Raw genomic sequence first — 25996 nt, forward strand, 5'->3', positions numbered from 1 at the left:
TTTTTTTTTGTTGCTGACTAACAGCACAGTTTAGAGCCACCTTCAACACGCTATGCCTTGGTGCAGGGAACTGTGTTTTCACAGCGCTGTCTGCAGCAGCACTGATTCCAGGCAAAAGGGTCTCAAAAGGCTTTTTTTTTGCATTTCCCACTTTGGCTTCATCCAGTGCTAAAAAATGAGTCTGTTTAAGCATAACTCACAGTTATCTCTTTCAGATCGTCTGTTAAATGTTAATGTGATGTGTTCCCATTTAAAGATACCTTTGCACTGCAAGAGCCACGTGAAGCAGTCTCTGTAGACAGGAGCGGAGCCCAAATTAACCTAACGTGGAAGGAGGAGGAATAAGGAACCTTTGCAAAAGGCACAGTGAAATCCACCCGGTGCAAGAGAGCCAATTGGCCGTGTGCGCAGGCGGCTTGATCGGCCATGGGCGACGCTGTCCGCCCTGGTGCCGGAGAGCTGCTCGGTTCGGTTCTACGAAACAGGCAAGACGTGACTAACGCAGTTTGCTTGCGAAGAAGGAGGACCATCTGCTAGTCATGAGCAGATGACAAATTCACTGCATTGCGTCTTGTCGCTACTTCCAAATTTGTAAGTAAACACATTTTGTAACCTCGCTCAGAATATCTGAGAGCTTCGATAATGGAAAAGTTTAAATTTATGTAACGCAGGGGGCGGGGCGGGGGGGGAATGTTTTATTCTGAATGGGGTTCGAAAGCACCCGCTCCAACTTGGTGCCAGCTCTTGTAAACTCCTGCCTGCGAAGCGAGACGCTTTCCGTGGCGGGGCCACGGCGGCGGTGCGATCGGGCCGGCGGCGGCGGCGGTGCCTGCGCTCCCCCGGGCGGCCGCCGCCCCGCGGTGCAGCCCCGGCCTCCGCCCGCTCCCGGCTGCCCCTCGCTCCCCTCAACGAGCACCCAGACCCCACGAAGAGTGCACCCCAAGGCCGGCAGCCCCGGGCCCCGCACGCCTCTGCTGGAAACGGGAAATCTCTGGTCCGCCTCCCCCCGCGCCAGGCCGAGCCCCTGCAGCCGCCCCGCGGTGTTTGCCTGGGGTGGGCAGCCCCTCTGCCCGAGCTGTGCTGGTCTGTGCCGGCCAAGCCCGTTCCTTGGCAGGTCCTAACGCAGTTTAAGGCGGAGTTATGGCCTCCTGCAGTGTCAGGGGTGAGGAAGCGAGACAGCACGGAGGCAAGGGTTTCGGCACCAGCACCTGCCTCCGCAATCTCTGCAGCTCAATCAGGTCAGGCCGAACCTCGAGTTAGTACCCGTGCATTCAATTTAAGCTTGCATATCCAAAGGAGTCTAAGGAATTTAAGCACCCGTATCTTGCTCTCTTTCAGCCTGAAGACTGAGAGAAGTAACATAAAGAGTGACTAGGGAATACTTTTATGTGGCTTAGCAAGGGCATTGTCCAGACAAGGTATCCTCATGCTTTCTGAAGGAGAAGAGCCTACGGTAAACAACAAATTGCATTAATTTCACCGATGGAAGCTGTACACTAAATGCAGACATAAGAAGGCCATCCTCATATTAGATGAGTTCGGTCCTTACTCCTCTTAGACATGATACATTCTCCACTGAATGTAACTATTGTTTTTAGAGAGGGACTGTCCCTTTCCAATCGATCTCATGGTGAATAAGTCTTTTTCTCTGAGTCTCTGCCATCTGGACCAGACCGACAGGATGATGAAGGACTAACCATGCTGTCGCTGAAAATTGAAATTGAGGGAGTAGGGTGATGATGAGCCTTGTGGCTGTGCAATTCACATGTTAGCTAGCCCAAAGAAACACTCCGTTGCTATTCTGCCTCCTCTGTCCCAGCTCTTTGTACTCCACAATACATCTGCCTGAATGATTTCCTGACATGGGCAGCTTTCATCACCTCTGCTTCTTCTGGGTGTCAGCAATGCTGATCATCCAGATGCTGGAAGACAATGCAAGATGTCCCAGCCTGTCCTCAGCCTCCTTGGTGTTTGTTCACACATGAGCAAGGAGAGCAGGGCAGCTAAAGGTAGAGGAAGAAAGTCAGAGAGAGAAACCTCTGCAAGACCAGCTTGCGGAATCGCAAGAAGCAGTGCACAGCCCTGGGGAAAGCACCTGAGTCTTTCACTGGCCATGCTCCCATGAAGCCATCATCCTCACTTGGTGGCCCCTGGCTTCTCCTCCTTGCTTGAATCTTCCTTCTGCAGATGCTCCTCTTCACCCACCCCACTTTCCAGGGACTTGTGCATCTGCTTATCTCTCCTGCTCTTCTCTGTGTCTTCATGCTATCTGTGCAACCTCACCTACAAGCACAATTCCAAATTCCCTTTTCCTGTCCCTGGTGATTTACAGATCTTCTTCCCTGCCCCATCTGTCCCAGTGGACACCTGTCCCTCTGATGCCACCCAAAAGACACTTCCACCCCAGCTGAAGCCCAGTGTGGTGGGAACAGAGCTGCTCAGCTGACAGCCCTGGGACATACCGTATGGCGTCAGGAGCATGCTGCCTGACCTGCAGACACTCCTAGGAGATATCTTTGGCTCAGACTTCTCACATCCTCAGTGATTTTATTTTTTTCTTCATACTGTCTTTACGCTGTGACCTTTCATCTCCTTTCAGCTAAAATTCCTGTGCAGGCTTCTGGCATTTTGAATCTCAGCTACTCCCACCTCCTTTTCTTTCTGGCCCCGACGAACACTCTCATCCAACTTGTACCCAGCTCCAACACTGCTATGAGCATCCTTTCCTCACGGGTGGCTTTGGCTTCGCTACTGCTGCCTCTGCCCCCCACTTCCCTAGGTCTGCCATGTGCAGCAGAAGCCACTTCCCTCTGCTCTCAAGGACCCCCAGTACATCACTCACTAACCAGATATAATTTCTGCCTTCAGCTAGCCCTTAATAGAAGCCTCACTTGCCTATTTGATAGATTTTCAGACAAGCACCTTTGCCCGTTCATTCCCACCACTCCTCAGGCGTGAGACGGGCACACCATAAACACCCGCGCAGCCGCTTTCTTGTCTTCTGTCAAAATCATCATTAAAAGCCTCTGGGATGCTCTCAGAAAATCTTTATTGTGGACTGTCCCTGTGCTGAGCTCATTTCTGATCTGCCGAACGCTGCTATTCCATCATTTCCTTCTGCTTTCCCTTCTCCTCACCTACTTTATCATTTCCTTTGCCTCTGCTTCAGTGCTAAACTCTCTAGCACAGGGCCCATCTTTTTTCCTTAACCATTCAATACTCAATCTGGTGATGTCCTGATCCTTGATTAAGATTCCTACAAACTATGGTGATATGAATAGTAAATCATTAGGATCGATTCCCTAGTGCTTCACTGTCACTCTAGGCATTCGCTGCAGCTCCTGGTAATAATTTGTATTTAACTTTGCTTCAATACCTTAGGTGTGAAGGTAGGAAATATGTGGTGTTAGTTACCTCTAATACTTGTTGGCATTAAAAGTTGTTGTAGACAACCCATAGAAATAAGTGCCGTAATTCCTTGTCTCAGAATGAAGATATCGGTTTCTCTAGTGTTCCATTTTTTAACCCATTTTACTCAAATTTAATGCAGTTATTTAACTTTCATTTTCTTCCAGCTGCTAACCCCTCACCTAGTTTAAATGATTCATCCCTACTGCATTCACTGCCCAGGAATGTTGGCTTTCAACAAACTACAGCAAATAATGTAAAATAAACACGAGTGTGCTTTCATCTCACAACAATCTGGGTTAAGTACATATTTCACACACTGCACCACAGGATATGTTAAATTAAAATCAGAACCACCAGATTTAAAAACCCAATGCCAATTCAAACCATTGCCGAGTTATTTCTGTATTCACTTACATGTAAGAATGGGCATGAGTAACAGCCATTGCTTTGTTAACCCTAAAATGTGCCATTTGACAACTTTTTTTCTCCATTAGTTGAGGAAAAAAAGAATTTTTATTTGAAACTATTCTTAGTTGAAATTATTCTTATATACTGTTGAGTATCTTGAACTCCTTGAACAAATCTGAGAGCCTACAGATAGTCGTGTCTCCATCTTCCACTTATTTTAGTGTTCTACATTTTCAAAATTACTTTCAATCACACTCTGAAAAAGCAATCTGGAATGGCTTCCTTGAAATGATAAATGCATTTTCAAATGTCTGCTGCTTCATGCTGCCAGAATCAAGCAGTCTGGGTCTTGCATGTATTCATTTTCTAGTCAAAAGACGTAGGGGAGCTACATTTGAACAAAATACTGTAAAAAGAGGTTTTGGAGACTGGCAGCTGACATGAAAATATCTATGTACAGAGCAAGACTCAGGTTTAATGCACTCCTACTCTAGATTTCCATAGTGTAACATTTTATGAATCTAGCTTCTCATTCCAACAACACTAGGATAGGAATCGTGCTTGGTTGTTGATTTATTTTGAAGATATGCAGAACAAGCATCTATTTCCTTTAGACTTAAAACATAAGAGTAGAGATTCCCTAGAATTTAGAAAGGCTCTCTTTCAATGCCGTGTTGCTATGTTTAGGCTTTAGTAGAGTCTAAAAGCCATAAATTAAATTCTGGGGCTAGCAAGAGGAAAAGAGAATTATTGTGGTTCAAATCTCTTCTTTCTCCATATTATGGCTTAATTAGGCTATTTCTTTTCCCTCTGTCCGTCTGCTTGAAGAGATGAACAGCGACATTTTGGGGAACTTTGCTAATGCACTCCTGCTTTGACAGCAAGAGAGCTTTCTCCAAGTTGCTTGGAAGGATCTGTGCTTATGGGAATGACTGAAGTGTCTTGGGGACAGAAAAATAAACTATTTCAATGTAATAGGTTAATAGTTCCTGGATTCTGAAGGATCTACCACTTGCCAAAACTTCTGTTTGCTTTTCTTCTCTCAGCTTTCATGCTGCTGTAAAGCTAGGCAACATCTTTGCGTGACCAAGGAAAAACATTGACCTTTACTGGTGTTGACAAATACAGCAGGAGACAAATCCAGATACAAATATTTTCATCCATTGCCACAGAAACTCTTTGAGAGCTATATAGCCCTGTCTGGTCAGCTGAAATGTGAACGCAGTTCCTTGGCTGGGAACAGATGGAAAACCTTTCTCTCACTAACAAAGCAGCACTGTGTGCTCTTCCACCGAGCACAGGAGGAGAAACATCTCTATTCCTGCAACCATGCTTTGTTTCTCTTTTAGGCCAGGTTTGGTATCAGGAGGAAAGCAATGAAGCTTACTCTTAGGACTAGAGGTTGGAGGAGGTGGTGATAAGAAGAGCAGAGGAGTTGGTTTTAAAAGATATGCAGGTCAGGCATTTTGTTCTAGCTGAGATTTTGCGAGACAACTGTCTCACTGTATTCTCAGAATTAAAACAGCTTTTTTACAGCTCTACTGCTGTAATTTGGGTTTAGAGCTCAGTTCAAAACCCAGTACTACCACAACTGGCAATGGTAAAGAAAAAAGGATAAATAAGCTGGTATTTTTCCCTCCTTCAAAATTAAAAAAATGATAAATGTCAGGATTTTCAAAATTACAGGAAAATTCAGCCTAAGGGATTTTCTCAGTCAGCTTCAACGATTTTTGGATCCAGTCCTTGAAGACAATACTACTTCTAGAGCAAAATGTAATAACAAGGGAGAAGAGCACTGAATCTTGTAGCCACTGTAGAGCAGAGTTAGAACTTACTGCTTTCTGTGGAGCTCTATATACTCGATTAGAACAGTTTTTTGTCTTCTTTCAACAGTTGAAGCCCTTATTCTCTAATCTCCACTTGTGCCTATATTACAGGTTAGGGGAGTCATAGGGCAGGCTTGTGCTAGGAGATGGGGAGCAGAAGCAGGTACATCATTGAGAACGGAGAAGGCCAAGGGAGACCCTAGTTCGTGTTTTGGTCCAAACACTTCTCTTTTCTACAACTGATTGGTAAATCATTCATAGTATCTCCATGGGCCAGCCCACTTCCATGCAGAGCTGCATGGAAATCTTCCATGGTAACTTCTTTCCCACCAGAAAAAAAAAAATGCTAATTTGTTAAAAACAAAGGGTTTTGTCTAAGTGGGGCAAATTCAGAGAGATCTCATTTTGAAAAACAAATTTTTAGAGAAAGTCTTCCAAGAAGGTCTCACTTGAACTTTCTGGAAGAATCAGTTTTTCAGTTTGAAAAGACAGTGTACCAGGGTTTGACTTCTATTTTATAGTACATGAAAAAAAAATATTCAAGGTGGAGTAAGAATGAGACATTGAGTTTTTATCAAAATGAAACACTGAAAGCAGTTTGACAAGGATTTCTTACAGGTGATTTTTGGGGGTTTAGTTTCGCCTCATAGGAAATTTGGGAGAAAAATGGAGTGTCTTTGTTCTATTCTGACAAAGAAGAATTTTTCAAACCCATTCCTTCCCCTGTAGACCAAAAAAAATCGAGCTCTCACCCATCCCTGAAACTCAGCAGCCTGTATCTTTTGCAATGGCAGGGCTGGAGCTGTGCTGTGGGTGCTTGGTGGGAGCACAGCCAAAGAAAAGCACTGTGCTGTCAGGGGAATAGAAACTTCAGCTAGTGGGTAGGAGTGGGTGAGCCTGAGAATTACCCATGCTTGTCTGAAAATTGGCAGCCTGGCTGGAAAGCATCCAGGATCTCCAAGTGCCCAGAGTTTACAGGCCAGCCCAGGAAACAGCCTGCTTTAACAGCTCTGGGACACCCAGGAGGCCTTTTTTGGTTAAGTGTAAACCTTTACTCACACGCACATGCCCCACCTTAAGCAGCAATCCAGTCATTCTCAAAGAATGTCTTAAAAATAATTAAATGACTTTACATCATGTTGCAGGAGATTAAATTTTTCTGCCTCGCATTTTTTAAAGCTACCAGCTTATAAGGTAGCATGTCAAAGTAACAAAAGGTCATACGTGGCACTACTTGCTGCCTTCTACAAGGAGGAGTAGCCTCGTACCTTGTTACCCCTTTTCTTTGTTAAGGAGAGGAAAGAAGAAAACTGCAACAGTCTTGGCTTAGGCTAGGTAGTGTCCCCTAGTCTCTTTAATACAAATGCAGGATGGTGCATTTGGGTGCATTTACCTCCTGTTAAGTCATGGATGTCTTCCACACATGTGTTGAACATCAAAAGTATGTCCTCCTCAGATGGAATTTGGAGATTCCCTTAATTTCTCCAGTATTTTTAAAAACAAATACACAAACAAACAAAACCAGATTAAAAGTGAGGAAAGGGTCTAAATAATGCCAGTGTGGTATCACCTGCTGGGCTTGGGGGGCTGTTTTGGTTTTCTTTTTGGTTTGTTCACTCTCATTAGACTTAAAGATCCGTATTTTAAGACTATCTGTGCCAGAGAAAAAAAATGCGTCATCAGCAATAGGCAGAAACAGCTGCTAGAAACAGTTCTTGGAATAATGCACTGTGAATAAATGCCTCAACCTCACAGCGAGACAGAAAGGAGAATAAGTGATGGGGCAGGTCAGCTGGTGCCCGCAGCGCGGTGCCTTCAGGGCAGGCTTGGCTTGTGCACGGGCAGCATGGCCATCCCTGCCCAGCCTGCCTGGCCCTTGGGCTCACCAGCAGCTCAGACACCCCTGCACCAGCTATGGTTGGGGCACCGAGTCCTGGGTCACAGCCTGGCTCCACTGACAGTGGCACAGGAGTTTGATGCAGCACTTCTCCATGCTTCTCTTTCCCTCCCTGTAATGCCACTGTTACAAGCTTCTTTTCTAGTAACACTTTTCAAATCAGCTTTACTGTGATTCTTAGGGGAATCTCAACTTTCTTTTTCATATTAGCATAACGAAAAATGTTGGTGCCATTGTCATCCGCTACTCTACATTGCACCCCCCATGTCTCGTTCTAGTCCCTGGCACCCCAAACTACAGCACAGATGAGGCTCTAATAACCTCTCCTGGGCAAGCTGCTAGTCTCCTCAAGTGGAGAAAGGACATAAAGAAAACTAAATATCTCAGGATAAATGAAAAAGCTTTTCCAAATTTTTCTCTCTCAAGTATCTGATGAAAACGTTATCGAGGAGGAAACAGGGACTAAAAGAGAAAATGACAGTCTGTGGGCTTTGTGTCAGACTCAGAATATGAAAGATGAGAAAGGAAAGAGAGACAAAAGAAAGGAAAGAAATAATACAAAAATGAATGCAAGAGAGGAAATGGCCAAGATATGAAAAGAAAGTGAGAGACAAAGTGGCTGAGAAAAGAGGGAGAAGAAATTTTGAAGGAAACATGTGAGGCTGCAAAATAGTAGCTGTACATGTCTCTAGTGGAAAATAGTAATTATGGGGCACTTATAAGCAAATATGACATTAAAAATTACACAATAGCAGATAAGAAAAGTCTGTGGGTAGGTCTGGATAGTTCTCCTCCAAATAAAGCAGCTGAAAGTCAGCGTTCCCTTATTGCAGCTATTGTGAACTTAAAGTTCACTTGTACTGAAATGTTTCCTTACTTTGTATCATAGCCTGATAAGTGATTTGTTCCACTGGGAGAAAACCTTTTATCACCACGGCACATGTGTGCTTTGTTGGCACAGTATCTGAAGCCCAATTATTCAATATACTTTTTCAGCTGGTGGGTATTTGTTTGAATTTTTAACAAAGGCGGGGTAAAACAGTGTTTTTGAAAAATTCTGTTTTGCACTTTCCCAGCTCTTCTTTTGCTACTTTTTCTCTCTGTCTACAGCCAAATCCACTCCGTAAAGCACTGAGGCAGTGCAGCCCTTAAATCAAAAATCCTTTGAGTGTTTGTAATACCCTACTCATCCACAGACATACTGCTTCTTCCAGTGGCCGTTCCTGCTGCCACTGTGCTGATGGGCTCTGGACAGGCCAAGCACAAACAGTCACATCTGCTTTCAACGAGGGACCATCACTGCGGGGACTACACATGTAGCAAAACCAAGTGCCATAGCTGCAGCACTGCAACTGGTTCTTCCAACGCTAGTGCAACCACTGCGTGGTGATAGCTTAGACAACCCTCTCACACTTGTTAAATTCCTCCTCTACTTGATTACATATGCTGAACAGTAGCCAAAGCCATGATCTGTGACCTTTCTACCTCGCAAGCATCTTCCAGCCATACGGTTTAACAGTCAGGTGTCCCGTTACGAACAAAACTACCTGGAAATGGCACAGAACTTTTCCAAAATGTGCCATGTAAACATCATGCTTTTTTCAGGATGGCTTTTTTTTTTTTCCCCTCCCAACTCTATTTACACAGTAACTTTTATTTTGCTGGACTTTTTTCTCTTCGGTTCCCGAATAATACAGTCTTTACATTAAAAAAAATTGTTAGCCCTTTCCTTTGCCTGTGTAGACATGTGTGCCTCTGTCTAAACTGAAGAGCGTCACAACTTTCTAGTACAAAGCATCTGATGTTTTATGGTAGTAGTACACTTGACCGTTTTGACCAATAGTCTTTGTAAATGAAAAGTACATAGAAGTTAGGCAAAGGTTAGGCAATATGTAAACATTATGCACCAAGAAAGGCTAATAATTGCTATAAATCACAGACTTGGTAAAAGCTGATGGTGGACTAAGCACCCTATATTCAATAAAGAAACAGTTTTCTTTCTTTGCACCCCCCAGCATCCCTCCCATTCAATGATGGCTGAAACAATCAAAACATCCCCAAGCCACTGACCACATGTCTTGAGATGTGCCCCTAGGGGTTTCCTTGGAGATAAGTTGCAGATCAAGACATTGGAGTGCCGCTTGGATGCAGCTCTATTAAAAATCAGTCAGAGAGTGAAAATAAGGAGAAAGCAATCACACAGCAAAAAAAGAATGTGGCCCTGGGTAGAAACCAGGACCCAAAACTTCTTTTGGGCAGAGAACTTACCAAAAATTCCAACCATCATTTCCCAACAAGGAAATGAACTTGTTGTTTGTTCCCACTGGTCCAGGAAGAAAAACAACACAGGATAAATAAACAGGATTGCCCCAAATAAATGTTTGTCTCTGAGTACCACCATCAAACCGGCATCCTCCTGGAAACAAACTGGAAAGATCCCAAATGTTGTCTCTTATGCTGGGATGAGGTTAATACTGCATGCAGCCACTGGACAGCATGTGGACTTACAAATACAGAACTGGGAAACTGGAACATTGCAGTGAAGACCTCTCTCTCTCCTTCATTTGCAAAAATCCTCGGGTCTAGATAAGAAAATGGCAGTGAGAGGGAGAGAGTAGCATAAGGTCAGTCTCACTTCTCAAGGTGACATGCCTTCCCTTTTCTCTGAGCCAGTGCTGTTGCCCTGTTGAGCTGGCTGAAAACCAAAGGGAATTTTGCCATTTGAAACTGTTTATGTTTCAAACAAAAAGACTTTCAGATTTCCTACAAAGCAGAAATTTTATAACTCTGCCAGTTATGGAAGATACTTAGTGCACTATTCTGAAACTTCATTTAATAAGTTATATCTTAATGTATGGGTTTTCATTTTTTGGTTGATTAAAGGCCTGGCAGCAGTGGTACTAGTCAGTGACATGACCATCGACCACCAGCAATCCCTCTGAAACATCTCACTTATAGGTAGGTGTTTCAGTGCAAATGTGTTACTGTGATCTCGGGAAAGTGAGAAGGATCAATATGACCTTCGGCAGGTAGCCAACAGGCACAACTGGATGATTGATGGCATTGCACTGCTGACGGGTCCGTCCTTCTGAGCTCCATTCAGCTAGGGGGCACTGTGAAATCACCGTGCTCCTCAGCGCACAAGTTGTAACTCAAATATCCACGGACGCAGAGAAGTCACAGGAACACAGATTAGATACAGCTTCTGTACAAGCTTGGATTTTGGCACATCTTTGTATCTGCTTGCTGCCCCCTTGCATAACAATCCTTCTTTTTATCCAGTTATTACATTTTAGTGGTACAGAATAAGAAAAGATCTCTTGAGTCACCATTCCTATCCCCCTCCTATCACAAGTAACTACTTCCTATGAAGATCTTCAACAAGCTGCTCAAACTCTACTTTAAAAATGGTTTTAGAACAACATTGCTTAACACAAATATTGAAACCCAAGGTCCTGATAACATTCTGACTGCAAGCTTTGAAGTAACCTTTGAAAGTAGTACAAGAGGGTTATTTTCTGCCATCAGATGACATGTTATTCTGCAATGACATTTGCCTTCTCTCTGAGCGTGGCACACTGTGATTAAGAAGTGCGTTGTTTATCTTTTGTTCACAATCGCTTGTAAAGATCTGAAATACCCATGGCACATCACCAGCCATCCCTCCTATTCTCTGCTACGTTGTCATTTAGCTTTATGCTCAGTTTAACATTCTTGAGCCAAATCTGAATGCGTGGGACAGCATAGTACTTGTTCCAGACATGTTCAGTGAATGCTGAGGTAGGATTTTATAAGCATCTCTGAAATCCCATGCTACATTCTGTTGTGATCCCTCCACCCAGAAGTTTTATGAAACAGTCAAGTTTCAAGGCCAGGAGTTACCATCATGTTCATCTACTCTAACCTCCTGCATAACATCTGCAGTATTTCATCCACTCAATCCCTTAATAACCCTAAGGGAATTACTGTTGCCTTTTATGTGAATGAACTCTCTTGAGCCAAGTAACTTCTGTTTAAAGTAAAAATATTCCTTGAGAAAAAAAGAAGTCCAGCCTTGCTTACATCACCTTTCAATATCAAATACCTTCTCTTTACGTAAGAGCTAATAAACTATGAGCAAGCCATCTGCGACTTCATCAGTAAGCTAAACAAATGGAGCTTCAACTCTGTCTTTGTGAAGCACATTTTTCCACATATCCAAGGTTTTTTGCACACCCTCCTTCAGTTCTCTCCAGTTGGTCACATTCATTTTGAAGAGGATGCCAGAGCAGACACAGCACTCCAGAAAAGGTTTTGGAGTCTGGCTCAGTCCAGATATCCAAAATATGGGTGTCTATTGCTGAGACTATGCCAAGAGCCAAACTCTTCTCTGGAAATCTGTAGCATCACTTCCCTGTGCTGCCCATAAGGAGCTGCTTTAGGGCCTGGGAAATGTGAACTGTTTCTTTGAAACTCCACGAGGAATCCAGGTAAAAAGCGAAGGTTACAAATCAAAGCTCTGGGGACGGGAACAAGGGAGAGAGCCCTCTTTTGAGGACATTTCTTTCTCACCAGTCCTGACACAGTTACCTGTTTAGGAGATAGTTTTTTGTATGTACATTGTCAGAGTATTATGGAGCTGCAGTTCAGGGTCAGAGCCCCACTGTGCTGGACATTACAGATACAAAACCTAAAGCTGCACCCTGCCTTGTGAACAATTTCTGTCATTTTTTTTGCTGCAGACTCAGAGTGCTCATAGGGCTTTGTTTACTGTTTGTCTCACTGTGATTCAAAGTGAAAATTATAGTAATGATCAACCTAGTTCTTATGTATTTTTTTAATCAGTGCCTTACTTGCTTTCTTCCAGCCTTCCAGGAGTCTTTCCAGTGGTGCAAAGGGCTCGTAAGCTAGGACATCAGAAAGCAGGTTGTCAAGTCTAGCAGACTTCTATATAGTAAAAAATAATAGCAAAGACTTCTTTTTTTTCTGAATCTTTTTGTTCCTGATCTATATTAAAACGATAAATACAAATATTGTTGTATAAGCAAAACAAAGACATTCAGGAGCTTTCTACAAGTATTAAAAATAATGATTTAGCACTTCATTAGAGTTTACTTTCCTGTCTAATTCTCAGTCACAGCTCTGCTCACCATGCCTGACTAGTAAAGGTGTTCAGTAAAGAAACTGGGTCTAAACTCAATAGGAAGCAGTTGTGGAATACTTTTACAATAGAGCAGCTTTATGAAAGCAGAGTTTGTATTAATTGTTTTCACTGTGGAAAAACAGTGCTGGGATGGGGATGAGGAAAAATTAATTGATACATGATGTTACTCTTCATTTTTTTTTTCTGAATAATAACTGAGATGAATTCAAACCATGTCATTCAACTTTGAATTTGTTTAGAAAGCGATCAAGGAGTGAAGGAGTTGTCATCCTACCCAAGGTTTCACTTGCATTTCATAAAAAGATGGGGAAGATGTAACTGATATTAATTCCTACTCAATATGGTGGATTTTCTTCCACTTCCTCTCTAGAAATAAAAATGGGGTCTATCCTTATTTAAAAAAGAAAGTCTGTGATAAAAATTATGGAACAAGAGATAGAGGCCATAGTGGGAAGACTGCATCCTGATGGCCTCTCTTGGCTAGCTACTCTCGAAACTCTCATTTTGACCCCACGGTAACTCAGCTGGCCTTAGATGTGGCTGCTTTTTGTGATTTAGCAGAAGGATGGTGCTGTGGCTAAAGCACCAGCCCAGCATTCAGGAGGAATCAGTTCAGTTTCAGGCTCTGACACAGACTTTCTCTGTGATGTTGAGCAAATCACCTACACAAAGAGAAAGCAGAAAGGTAGAGAGACAAATTCATTCAGGTCAGTGCTTAGACAGTGGAGGTTATAACATTCCAACTTTAGGAACAGTATTATTTTAAAAAACAATATAATTTTTAAAAGAAACATAACATCAAAGTTTCCTCTCTTATGTTACAATGAGTTTTCTCCAAACAACAATTTGGATGATTTTGTTCTTAATAAAAACAAAATTAAATCCTTTAAGAGCAAAAATAGCTATTTAGGAAAAAAAACCTGGCAATAAGTATATGTCATTAGAGCACTTCAGAAATTAAGCCCATCTTCAATCTGTTCTCTGAATCTTACTCCACTGAGCTAGTGTGGGCACACAGACCCTCAGTAAAGGGAGAAGAAGAGGTGGCAGAGGAGAAATGGATGAAAGGCTCAGCAGATAAAACCCAAGAAAAATGCTCAATAAAATGGGTGGAAAACAGCAAAAGTAAATATCAAGCATGAGTTAAGGAGAGACACTCAGTTCATTTTCCTTAGCCTGGAGGGAATGGTTGGTTACCCATTCAAAGTTAAGTGTTAGTCCCCAGGAAGTGTCATGTCCCCAGAAGTTGCTCCCTGCACCAGAAATTGGAAGGCCACTTCTGCCAATCCAAATCTTAGGACCATTTCATCACATTGCAGAGATGCACAGAAGTATCTGCCATCCTCCCAGGCACCATATGGACCAGAGCTTGTGGCTCTTCTCACAGTATTCAGAAATGATATTGTCATTTTTCCTCTTGTTTACTGGAGGGAAAGATGCTATGAAATTTTAAAGGACCAAGTGGAAAAGTCATGGAATAAAAGGATAAAGAAGAGGCTCTCAGTGATGAATTACTGAAGAAAGGAAGGAAAAATAACCCACCTTCCAAACCCATAATGCTTGCAGCAAGAGGAAAGAGACACCCAAATGCAAAAAGCACAGGGGAAACAGCAGTGGCTCTTTAGCAGAGGTCTAAACCTCTTCCTCTGTGCTGTTCAGTGTATGCACTTTTCACCTGTATGTGAGTGTACACACATACAGAGAGAAAGCAAATGATCATCTCTGCTCTGAAAAGTTAAATTACTAGAGAGCTTTGGAACAGCAGAAGGCAAGTAATATGGGCCTTGTAATCACCTAATTGGTAATGGATGTTGCAGAACATGTTTTCTAAAATTTGCTCCTATTTTTGCAATGAATTAAGCAAGTCAGAGGAGATGCAGCGGCTCCATGTTTCTTCTATAAGACAACATTGGCACCTCAAAGAGCATGATGGCCATGGAGAACTTGCTTTTTCATGGTCATTAAGTACACCTGATGAGTGCCAGCACCATTCCTGGTGCCTTGCAGAATACAAAAAATACATAGCTCTTGCTAAAAAGAATTTAATGTAAAGGCCCAACTCAGAGTCCCTAGAAGCCAGTGGGAGGGCTGTGAAGTCAGTCACAAGAATACAGGACTTCTGTTTTCCAAAAATGCCTTCCTAATGTGGAAATACCAGTCCATGATCAAAATGACCTGCACTCACAGGATTGTTAATCCCATTGAAAGTCACCTTAAAAATGCCTCTATAGCTTTTGCTTTTGAAAACGCTGTGCCCAAGAACTACTGAAGGCAACCCACCCTGTGGAAAGCATACTGAGGGAACAGCAGACTCCTTGAATGTCACTGGATTTAGAAAGCAGATCTTCTAGCCACATAGTGTCCCCAGCTTCCTGCTTACAAACTGCTTCAGTGTTGACTCAGTAGGAATAACACCATCCACTGAATCACCCACCCATCTGCAACACCTGCTTCTTCCTCAGCTATTACGCCTTCCCTGGTATGACTCAGTTAAGCTGCTCTGAGCTTGTGAGATGGGAGAAGACCATACCTTAAGACACATGGGCTGAGGGATATGTAAGGCCCCCTGCTAATTACCAGCTTTCTGCAATCTGGTATGCAATAATCCCTTGTCCACTCCCTGTGACTCCACGCAGTTGGGGGTTGTTTTGTAACTTTTCCAGCCCCGCCTATCTGGAACACTTTCCTGCCGAGACACTGACTCACTTCCTCTTTAGGAAGCTCACCCAAAATCCTTTTCACTTTAGCTTATAAACTATTATTATTAACTCCATCTGTAAAGCAAAACTCTACTCATCAGTAGAGTTAGCTGGGAATTTTCCAGTGATGCACACTTCTTGTATTGGAAGATGTTGATTTGTTAAAACATAAATCTTTTTTAGAAACACACCAGTTTTGCTTAGGCTTTCATCAGAAAAATTGCTTGCATCCAAAGAAAGAGAACAGCTCAGCTTAGCCAAGACACTAGTAGTTAGGTCACTGACATAGCAAAACTGGGCCTTTTGGCAAAATAGGAATCTGAATCTGGTTCCACTATCCTACACAGTGCCATAACAACCATCATCTCTCAGGACAGAGCAAATTCATGGCCTCTCATTGATGCTGTTTTATGAAGTGCCAGTCGTTGGCACATGGACTGGGTCCTGATAGCTTCTTCATTTCACGTCAGTGCTTAACCCCAAGGCGACTGGGATTAAGTTCAGTTCAGGAAACCCACTGTTTTTTTTTCTCTTTCTCATTTTCCTGAGAAACTTCAGAAGGTCTCTGGTTGTTCCCACTGAGGAGCAGGATGTTTTTAAAGTCTTGAAAGTTTTCACAGAACAGAATTTAAAAAGATTCCAGATTAGTTGTACTTACTGTGTTTACCAACAGTAGTCCCAAGCAGCAGGTCACTCCATTCGTCTTGCAAACACACAGGCTGTAGGCAACGTGCAGTGTTTTGCTTTGGACTGATGGGAAATTTCTTTGTGATGTACCTCCATCTGAAAAGAGACCACATCAGTCAAGGTGTTTCATCTGAAGTGCCCCATATTTATTAAATTTCTGATGACTGAGGTGGGTTTCTGTGGATGACAGACACTCCAAATTTGTTAGAACATAGGCGCAGTTACACATTCGGGTTTTGCTACAGATAAAACCTTGTTCATTACCCATCTGTCTATGTTTTTTCATGGGCTAAAGAAGCAAGACTCAATTGGCAAGTGTGGCTTTTTTTTTTCTTTATTTTCCACCCATGGCTCGGGATGAATGTCTTTCAGAAGTGGCTTGAGATATTTACTTAAGATCAAATTCTGATATATAGATATATACTCAGTAGTTTACTCTGCATCTATATTTCTGTCTCTTTGAAGATGTGCCTTTGTACAGTAAGAGGAATGCCACTGTCATCTGAACTATATCCCTATTTTCTGTTTCTATAGTACTGCTCAGTAGGAATCATGGGGCTAAAGGAAATATTCCCACTCATTTTGGTTTTATAATCTGTTATTCATCAAGTGTCAGGCTTCTGTTCCTCAGCTTATGCTGGGCATCTTACAAACTGTAGGTTGCTTCCCATCTAACAGCCAAGAAGCCTTCGAACTGCTAACCACCACGGTCCTACAAGAGCAATCATGTGCTGTCCAGCACGGCTGCAAGCACCCATTTGATCAAAACAACCAAACAGGATAGGATACATCTTTCTGTAAAGCAAAGGCTTTGGCTGTTATTTAAGCTGGAATACCCTGCTGTATGAGGATATACTTTCTTCTAGTACTGTTTACTTAACTGTGAGACTCCATAGTGAGAAAGGGCTTCTTTCTTCTAAGACAACTTCATCACTGAAGAGATCTCATTTCTAGGGAAAATGCTTCTCATCTATTTCTAGAAAATTCATTCTTTCAAGAAGGTTTAGCCTTGGCCATGTCTGCTTTCTGCATACATGCTGTGGACACATGTTTGCTGCTAGAACAAAAGGACAGGGAAGGGAAATGTCTGTGCAAATGAAATTCTCAACCCAAGAGTGAAGAGTCTCAAAGGGTTTTGACTGCAAAGGAATAGGAAAGAAAAAATCCAAGCCAATCTGCCTTTTCCACCCACTCTATTTGTCAGTTGCTCCCCCTCCTTTAGACTGTCAGATTTCACTCCCATTCTACTGTATGGGCACATAAATCTTGCCAGAAATGCTTCACTCACTTAACACCTACCTGCTGGAGCTTAGATTCAGAGAGAGGGGGAAAAAAACAACCTCAAACCCTGGCAATTCTTATAAATCAGTGTTGCTAATCTCTTTTCAAGAGAGTCAAATGTAAAGTCATGTTCTTTCTTGTGAAAACATTACTAGCCTGTGGGTGTCAACACAGCCTTCTTTTCCAAGAAATCTGTTGCATCCCACAGCGACTCTAGAGAAATTGCACTCTGATGACAGTGAAGAGAGGCTGCTAGAAAAACATCACACGCCAGTTCCATAGAACAGCAACCTCAACAAGCACTTGTTTTTGTAAGATCAACTCTCTCTACTTTCACAAAAAGCAGCACTGAACTTCACCATGAAACATTTTAGGGGGTTTGTTTTTACAATGTCATTGTTGCAAGCTCTTTCCCCACCCCAAAATCACATTTTCAGCTTCTTTCTTCATTCCATGCCAAGAGACACTACCCCGTTTCTTTACAGCTCTCACAAAGTGCAAACAACAACTTCAGCCACCTGGCTGCTACTTCTACACATCCTTCCACATCCTGTCTTCTAACAGTGGGACTATCTCCTTCTCTGGGAGGACACCTCCTCAGCACCAAGTGGGTCAGCCCATGGCAGCTGCCCTGTTTTGATAAAGGTCTTGTTCCCTTCTGATGAAAAGAACATCCCCAGTCCCTCAAACCCTTGCAGAAACCCATCTACTCATGAGATCTCAGGGAGATCCCATGCTGCTCCCATGCTGCTTCCCAGAGTAGTATCTGGAAGGTGTCCATAGACCACTTGCAGGGAAAGAACCTTTTCCAGGAAGCATTTTTACAATTAAATAAAGTAAATAAGAGATGCTTTATGAAGAGAAGGCAGAGCCTCAGGCAGTCAGCATCCAGTATATTGGCGAAAGACAGCACCCATGAAGTACTGTAGTTGCTCTTGAAGTCACATGGAGTATGGGACTCTTCTGTGTTATAATTGAGTTCCCCATTATCAGAACAGGAAGATTGTTTGAATTCACGTGCATAATGAGAAGCACCATAAACTAACCTGAGGTCCTTCTAGTTCCTGCATTAACCAGTCTGAATCGTTGGGGTTTACAATTTGTGTGTGTGGGTGGTTTGGTTTTATGAATTCATTTATTTGGGTAGAGAGAAAAGTTCATATATCTGCGTGTGCTGGAGTAGTGTCTAGAGCTCAGACCACAACTTTGCCTTGGCTGTGTTTCTGTCCAAAATAATGACTCGGTGTGTGACAAGTTCATATGAAGTCATGGGGCTGTCTGAGAATGCTTCACTCTAGACGACACTTAACCTTTCCGATCCTCCTGCTTCCCTCTCAGCAGTTACCCTGCTGCCAGAGTGAAATCAAGACACCACCTTTCCCGACTGCCCTGAATAAGCAATAGCACATACCTCAGCCTGTGGCTGTCAACCTATGCATGCACACCTTAGGCATGAACAGGCAAAGCTTCGTGCCTCACAGCCCTTAACGGGAGAGTTCGCTGGCTGACAGATGTACATGTCACCATGTGATACTTCATTAGAGGAGAGTTTGTTAAAAAATAAACAAACTTTGAGCTACCAAAAAAAAGATTTGTTCAAATGCAACTATTCAGATAAAAATAAGCGCCTGCTCAAGAAGACCAGCAGGCAATAAGCTGTTTTCACTTAACACACTGTTCTTCACTTTCACCTCCCAAACAGCAGGAGGAAGAGGCCACCTCCTACTTTTAAAGTCCACCCTCTCACTTCATTACACAGTGGGGAGGTCTGGGGAACTGCTGCTCGAGTCCTGGCTTTGGTAAAATCTCCACCTTTTCTCTCTCCTTGTTTATGATTCCCTCTCTCCCTCCCAGGTTGCAGCCTGCACTCCCAAGACTCAGGAGAAATCAGCACAAGAGCTGGCTGCACGAAGTGGCTCGGGGCAGTGACCCCACCAAGGACCCCACCAGAATCCCCACCTCGCAGCACCATCCGGCCTCACTCCCTGGTCTCATCTCACCCTGGCTCCCTACATGGCGCATATGTCTCGCAGTCCTCTCCTAAATCTATTTCTCTTTTGATAATGTAAAAATGTGGGAACATCTGAAAAACCTTTTCAAAACACATCAATAAGGTGGGAAAAAGAAACAGAAAGAAAAGTCACTGGAAAACAAATTAACCAAAAGGCAAAAAAAGCACATACATGTTTTAGAATGACTATCTGAGGGATGTGGAAGTAAAATAAAATCATTCTTCTATGAATTGTTTCCTATTAAAGACTTGTAGCAAATTGTGATCCCAATAAGAGCACTGACAAGCTGGCATCTGTTTTGTTCTCGTTCATTAATCCATTCTGAGAGGTGGCAGCCCATATTGTGATTTCTTGGCAAGGCAAAGAGGCAGTTCTTTGGGTAAATAGTAGCTCCACTGACATCACACGGTACCGTGATAATTTACACCACACAAGGGCCTATGCCTCCTTCTGAATTCCTTTGCCCATCACATTACAGTTTGTATCCAGGGCAGCTGTACTTTTATGGTTAGCATCCTCATTGTTTATTATTTAAACTGCAGCAGAAACTTGAAGTCACAATCAGGATGCCGTTTGCAGAGAGTTAGATGCTGTGACAACATATGCAGTGCTATTCCAAAGAGCTTTCATTCTTACTCTGCTGCTATCTGACGCATTCCCACACTGAGTCCATCCAAATAGATTTTCACCAAGTGCTTAAATGGTTGAGCTTTGGCCAAGAAGGCACCATGGAATTACTCACAGTGGCAGGCTAGATGAAATGTAAGCATTGCCAATTCATCCAATTATTTTTCTATAGAAGCTGGGGCCAGAAGGGACTTTGTACGTCATTACTCTTGATATTCCAGACATTCTTGTTTGGAGTTTGGTTCTGTGGAAAGAAATAATAGTTTGTTTCATTGACAGCAGAGGACAAGTAAAAATTAACACATTTTATGGGACATAAAAAAGTCCATTAGAAAATGTTTAGAGAGACATTTTTTATTGTGCAACACAACTCTTCACCATGTTTCAGAATAAAATATTGATGAAAAGCATATGACTGTGCTTACCAAACATTATTTTTTGAGTCTTCTATAAGTTTAGAGTTATTATAACAGAATAATGTTGGAATGTGATGGAGAAAAGTAGGGGGAAAGTAGTGGTAGTTTAAATTATATCTTCTTTTTTGGCTCTGTTCACTGAAGTAGTTAATAATGGCTTACCATATGTTGATTTTGTAGTGCTTTGTACTTCCATGCTTTAATTCACTTATTGCTCTTGTAAAACTGAACTTCAGCCCAAATCCAAACCATAAATATGGGCACCTCAGGAATTCTGGACTGCTTGAGATCTGGATCCAGATCTCAGATCTGTATATGAGCCAGGACAAGAATCTAGATCTGAATGCCCTCAGTACTACTGCTCTACTTGTGGGTCCACATATTCTCAGCTGGGGTTTCTCTCCACTGGAAATGCAATTATTATCCAGGGAACAAGGGGAAGATGATCTCTTTTAAAAAACAAAATGAAAGTTGGACAACTTAAACTGTTTCCTGAATGCATGTGGAATCTGCCTGGAAGAGACTCTATAAACAGAACTACCCATGAATCCAAAATCTCTTTAAATTTTTGTTGTAACTGGAGTTAAGTTTCTGGGTTATTCAAATTTATGTGAAATTGAGATAAACTTCCAAGATTCAGTCACTTTTAATAGCATAGGATACAGACTTCTCAAACCTGCTGTGAAAGCTGAAACCTGGGCCAGCTTTTCATCCACAAGCTGAACTTAACATAGGGAAAAAAGACGTCGTTCTCTTCTCTCACTTCCTATACTGTTTAAGAAAAAAATAATTAAAAAAAGAGGAATATGCAGGATAGCTAGAAAACTTGCTTCTGACAAACACAGTCCTTTCTCATGCTGGCACTTCCACTTCAATCAGATGCTTTGTTTTATACTTTTCCCAGCCTGCATGCATACACTGGAGGTACACAGTCTCTTTACAAGCAGGGCTAACTTCAGAGGTGACCCAGGAACCGGCTCAGCAAAGCACTTGCCTGCCACCTGTCAGAGGCTGAGCACGGCTGAATTGGCACCTTAACCTGTACCAAGCCACTGCTGCCAATTCTGCACCGGATTTTTCTAACTCCCTGTTCCAAAAAAAATCTCTCCAGCCAAAATCCCCTCCTGGCCTGGAAATATGTTCAGGCGTACACCTCTGTGCTGTAAATGAAATATCTGGCGTATTGCAAAATTGTACTGAAGGAGCCAACTGGAACAGAGCAGAGCTACCACTAGGAGAAGGTGTTTGAGCTGTTGAATTTAGTGACTACACATATGTCATATCCAAAGGAGCATTACACATTTCACTTTAATAGTCATGTTGTTGGATATGAATTTATCACCTGGTCTTCTGATAACCGATATCGGGTATTTTGAGGAGGACTTCTTTAATAGCCTTATATGGAAGACAGCTATCTGTCATCTTGGTTGCAGAGGAAAACAAAGCCCTTGTGCCATCCACTGACTTCAACAATAAGAGATATAAGGGACTTGGGATGTCCTGTTTAGTTCCAATATCATAGTTAATGCAGGAAATTTGTGCCCAGACCACATCTTTTCAAGTCAAGGCCAAAGGAAGCAGAGCCAGCCTTTGAAATTTCTAATGAACACTTGTCAGAAGGCTGCAAATTATGGGTACCTTTGGATATGCAAAATATTTGTAAAGGGATTGGTATGAACAGTTTAAAATTTGATATTATGTTTTTTCTGCTTTCTAGATGTCAACATTTTTTAAGGGGCTACATTGGTAAGGGGAGAGAAAAGGGACAAAATGAAAATTAAGTAGAAGGGATTTTGCATGTTTCTTAATGAACCAGGAGAGAGACTAAACCCAGTGTTATCTGGGGCAATGAAAAGACCAAGACATGAAATCACAAGCTTTTATCCTATGAGTCAGCTGGTACTAAGAACTGCCCAAGTCAGTGCCAACAGTCTGATTTCAGATCTTTGGTATATAAGCATTCAGTTTTATTCCAACACAATACATGCGGTATTACAAAAAAGTAACATAAAATAATGGGGTAATCCTAAATATCCTAAGACAGAGGTAGTAGAATATCTAGCAGTCCTGAAACACTGCACGATGTTTATAAAACACTGTATCAAATATTTACTGGGCAGAATTTAATATTATCATCATTTTCCTCTAGGTTTTGCTCTCTGAAGAAGTCAAAAAAGAAAAGCAGAAAAGAAGGCTGTATGATTCCTCAGGAATCATCGGTCTGTTATTTTCCTGAGGGCATGGCTCTATACACCCAACAGACATCTGTCTGATCTGGTATCAAAAATCCCCAGCAGTAAAGAATCTATTAAGCTCTTGTTAAACTCAGCACACAGTAATGCAAAATAAGTTCATAAACATGAAGAGTACCTGTAAGGTCCCACACACCTTGGGGCACACAACTGTGCAGGAAATTGTGAGAGGCAGCACCTGACCATGTAAGACATGAGGGTCCTTCCTAAGAACAATTCATACTTGCAGCTGAGCCTTGCAGGCAGAAGATGCTCCTCCTACTATGTCCTGAACAGGCGGCACTTCTTCTCCTCTCACAAGCCTGAGCACGAAGCAAGAAGAAAGTTTTTAAGAGGGGGAGGAAAAGGAACACAGCATCAGCTCAGGAAAGCATAGCCACTATTGATATGAACGAATAACAGGCTTCCCTGGGCCACCTTTAGCAGCAGTCTGTTAACTTAATTTCATATTTTACATGTGTGGGTGCCCAACAGGTGAATGCAACTTCTACACATCACCCATGTGCATCTTCCCATCTTCCACACGTCAATGCTCAGCAGGCGCTTTGCCACTCATGTACACTTGTCCAGTAGTCATTTCTCCTGGTGCTCAGATTGTGTAGGAAGCTTGCCTGGGCTCTCCATTGCTTAGAAAGAAACTCTTCCATCCCAGAAAACTTTGGACCCCACTGTGATCCATTGGGATCTTACTTCTAGCTGTGATGATTTCCCAATTGGCCTGCAGTTTGCTGTGATTTGCAGCTGTATGAAGTCTCCATGTTTGGGCTTTCCTTTCATTCACTAGCAAGGGGAGCAAACGACACCTTTCTCCTTGTAACTCCTGGCCCTAAGACTTCCAAACAGTCTGAGATCTGTCTGGGATTTCTTCCTCATTTGGCAGCCAGGTCCTTTGACATCTATGGTACTGTGCTGTTATGTGAGTCCCCAGGGCCAAGCCTGCTGTGGTGCATTTTACTTGATACCCAATGTGGAGAGCCCTTGGTGGGGCTGCCAAATACTCCTGTTCCTCTCTGCATAATCTCCCTAGGGTAGGCAGCCTCCTCAGGAGAAAGTGCCAGTGCTTTTCTAAAATCCTCAAGCAACTGTTGCCACATCCTATGGCAAGCTGTAGGCCCAGCAGGCATGGCTCTCTTATTCGGTGAATTTTTGTGCCGTGATGTTAGGGGGCAGCGAGAGAGGGATGCTCCCTACGGAAAGGGGAGCCAGGAGCCCAGTCTCATGACGAGGCATGCATCAGCCCCAGTGCTCGTTGGACTTACTGTGCAGTTCCCTGGCCAGGCAGAAAAATAAGCTATCAAAAAGAAAGAAAAGTGTAGTTGTTTTCTGACCAAAGGAACCGAGTTAACTCATGGCAGTGGCTGAAGAGCACAAAGGAAGGGGCAGGACCATGCTGGCAGGAGCGGGGATGGGGTATGGCAGGAGTAGAGGAGGAGGATTCAAGGTGTTCTTGGAGGTGGCAAACCATAGTACTTGTTCACTTGCTGTAGGTGAGCACACGTTGAGCACACACTGTGCTATGCAGCAGGAGGAACCCTGGCTAGCAGCTCTATGGAAATGGGAGGTGCACGTTCTCCCCTGTTTGCCACTGCGTAATAGCAAGAGATCTCTCCTCTCTGAAGCATCTTTGTGCTTACAGCTAGATAAAAAAAACAGTCCTACGATTGTTCTTTCCCTTTTTACCTATGGATGGGAGTAAAGAGCTCTCTACCTCTCAAGCTCTGAATCACTAGCTTACAATAAATATATTAAAATCCACTTTAAGAAAATGCAAGACATAGGAAGTGTTCACAACAGTCAAGAGGGATAGATTATCACATCAAACAATCTTGGCAATATTTTTAATTTTCCATGTATTATACATTTCATGTAGTGCAGCTGACTTACTGTACAACCCAGAAAAAACAAGTTGGTCTAGCTTGGAAAAATCTCATATACTTCAAGGTATTTGTCTAGGCTCACCAAGCTCATTTTTGGTTTTGCTTTAAAATTCTACAAGGACGCAGAACTAACCACACACCAGCTATTTCAGATGAGGCAATGTGGTATTTGAAAGTTTAATATCGTAATCTTAGACCTGTAACTTGGGCCTAATATAATCCAAAGTCCTTGGAGCGATCTTTTATAATCATCTTTGGGAACTGCATATATCCTGTGCATGAATCTTGTCCTTAATCTTGTGTTTTCTATACAATTTAAAAAAAGCTAAAAATAAGTAATAATTCTACCTGTTTAAGCATAATCGAAAACCCAAACATACATTGAAAGAAATGCAGAAAAATACCCAAGCAGATGAAAAATGCCAACATATATAGGAATGGGATAATGTTTTCAGTTTATTTTTTTTAAAATAAAACTATATTGTCATGACAGTACAGGTAGAGGTTTAATACTCTTCCAGATAGGTTTTATGCTTTTTGATACGTGACTGACAAAACATTCTTTTCAAGAGAATGAAATAAAAACTATTATTTAGTTTTCTTCCTAGCACAATCTCTTTATTCTAGCTAAAGCACATCATGATGAAGAGTAAATGCCTTTGGCCAAGTTTGCAGAGAAATCTGGATCCTGTCCCTGCCAGGTGAGTCTCTGGAGCTGCTAGGGTCAAACCCCCAGCAGATGCAGAGAGCTAGAGACTAGTTATGTTGTAGGCAGTCACTTCCCCATGCCACTTTTCCAGAACAGCAAGTAACTAACTACAGAGCTGCGGCGCACATACAGTCCTGGTTTCATCCCCAGATGATTTTCTTTGCAGCTTGCCTAAGGAACTGTCTGTCTCTTGCCCTGCCTAGTCTCCCCTCCCCTCCTCTTTTTCCTTCTCTCCCAAGCCCTGATAAAGCACAATGTTTCTGTGCAAAATACACTCCCATTGTTTCCCCTGTAGCACACTGGGTACAACATAATTCGATTCCGTGATTCGCTTCAGGAAGAGCATCAAGCGAGAGACTTGAAGATCTCCGTATGTTTAGCCTGTCAAAGAGAAGATCGAATACTGTTTTATTATAGGTACCTTATGTACTTTAATCGAGCAGAAGCCAAACATGAATTAATATCTGGGAGTTAAATCTGGAAAAATTCAAATGAGAAATAAGGCAAAGTGTTTTAAGATAATGATTAATTATTTGCACAAACCACCACATGAAGAGGTGAATCCTTTATCTCAAGCCCAGGTGCCTTTCTGGAAGACATGCTTTAGGCAAATACAAGTTGTTGAACCCAGGTTAAGAGTAGCTGGGTGAAATTTTCTGGAAGTCAGACTACTAGTTTATTCGGCCTTGAAGTGCAGATATTTATGAATCACCTGGTTTTAAAACGTATTTAGCTTGAATACAAAGGATTC

General features: G+C 42.5%; 1 long non-coding RNA gene across 1 annotated transcript; it reads left to right on the top strand.

The window, feature by feature from the left end:
• The first annotated feature begins 340 nt into the window (after positions 1-340).
• On the top strand, positions 341-19594 carry LOC137660365 (uncharacterized). The gene is made up of 2 exons (XR_011047673.1): positions 341-591; positions 19207-19594. It is a non-coding gene; the product is annotated as an uncharacterized lncRNA (long non-coding RNA).
• Positions 19595-25996: the final 6402 nt, after the last annotated feature.

Source organism: Nyctibius grandis, chromosome 2, assembly GCF_013368605.1.
Source record: "Nyctibius grandis isolate bNycGra1 chromosome 2, bNycGra1.pri, whole genome shotgun sequence".
Taxonomy (NCBI): domain Eukaryota; kingdom Metazoa; phylum Chordata; class Aves; order Nyctibiiformes; family Nyctibiidae; genus Nyctibius; species Nyctibius grandis.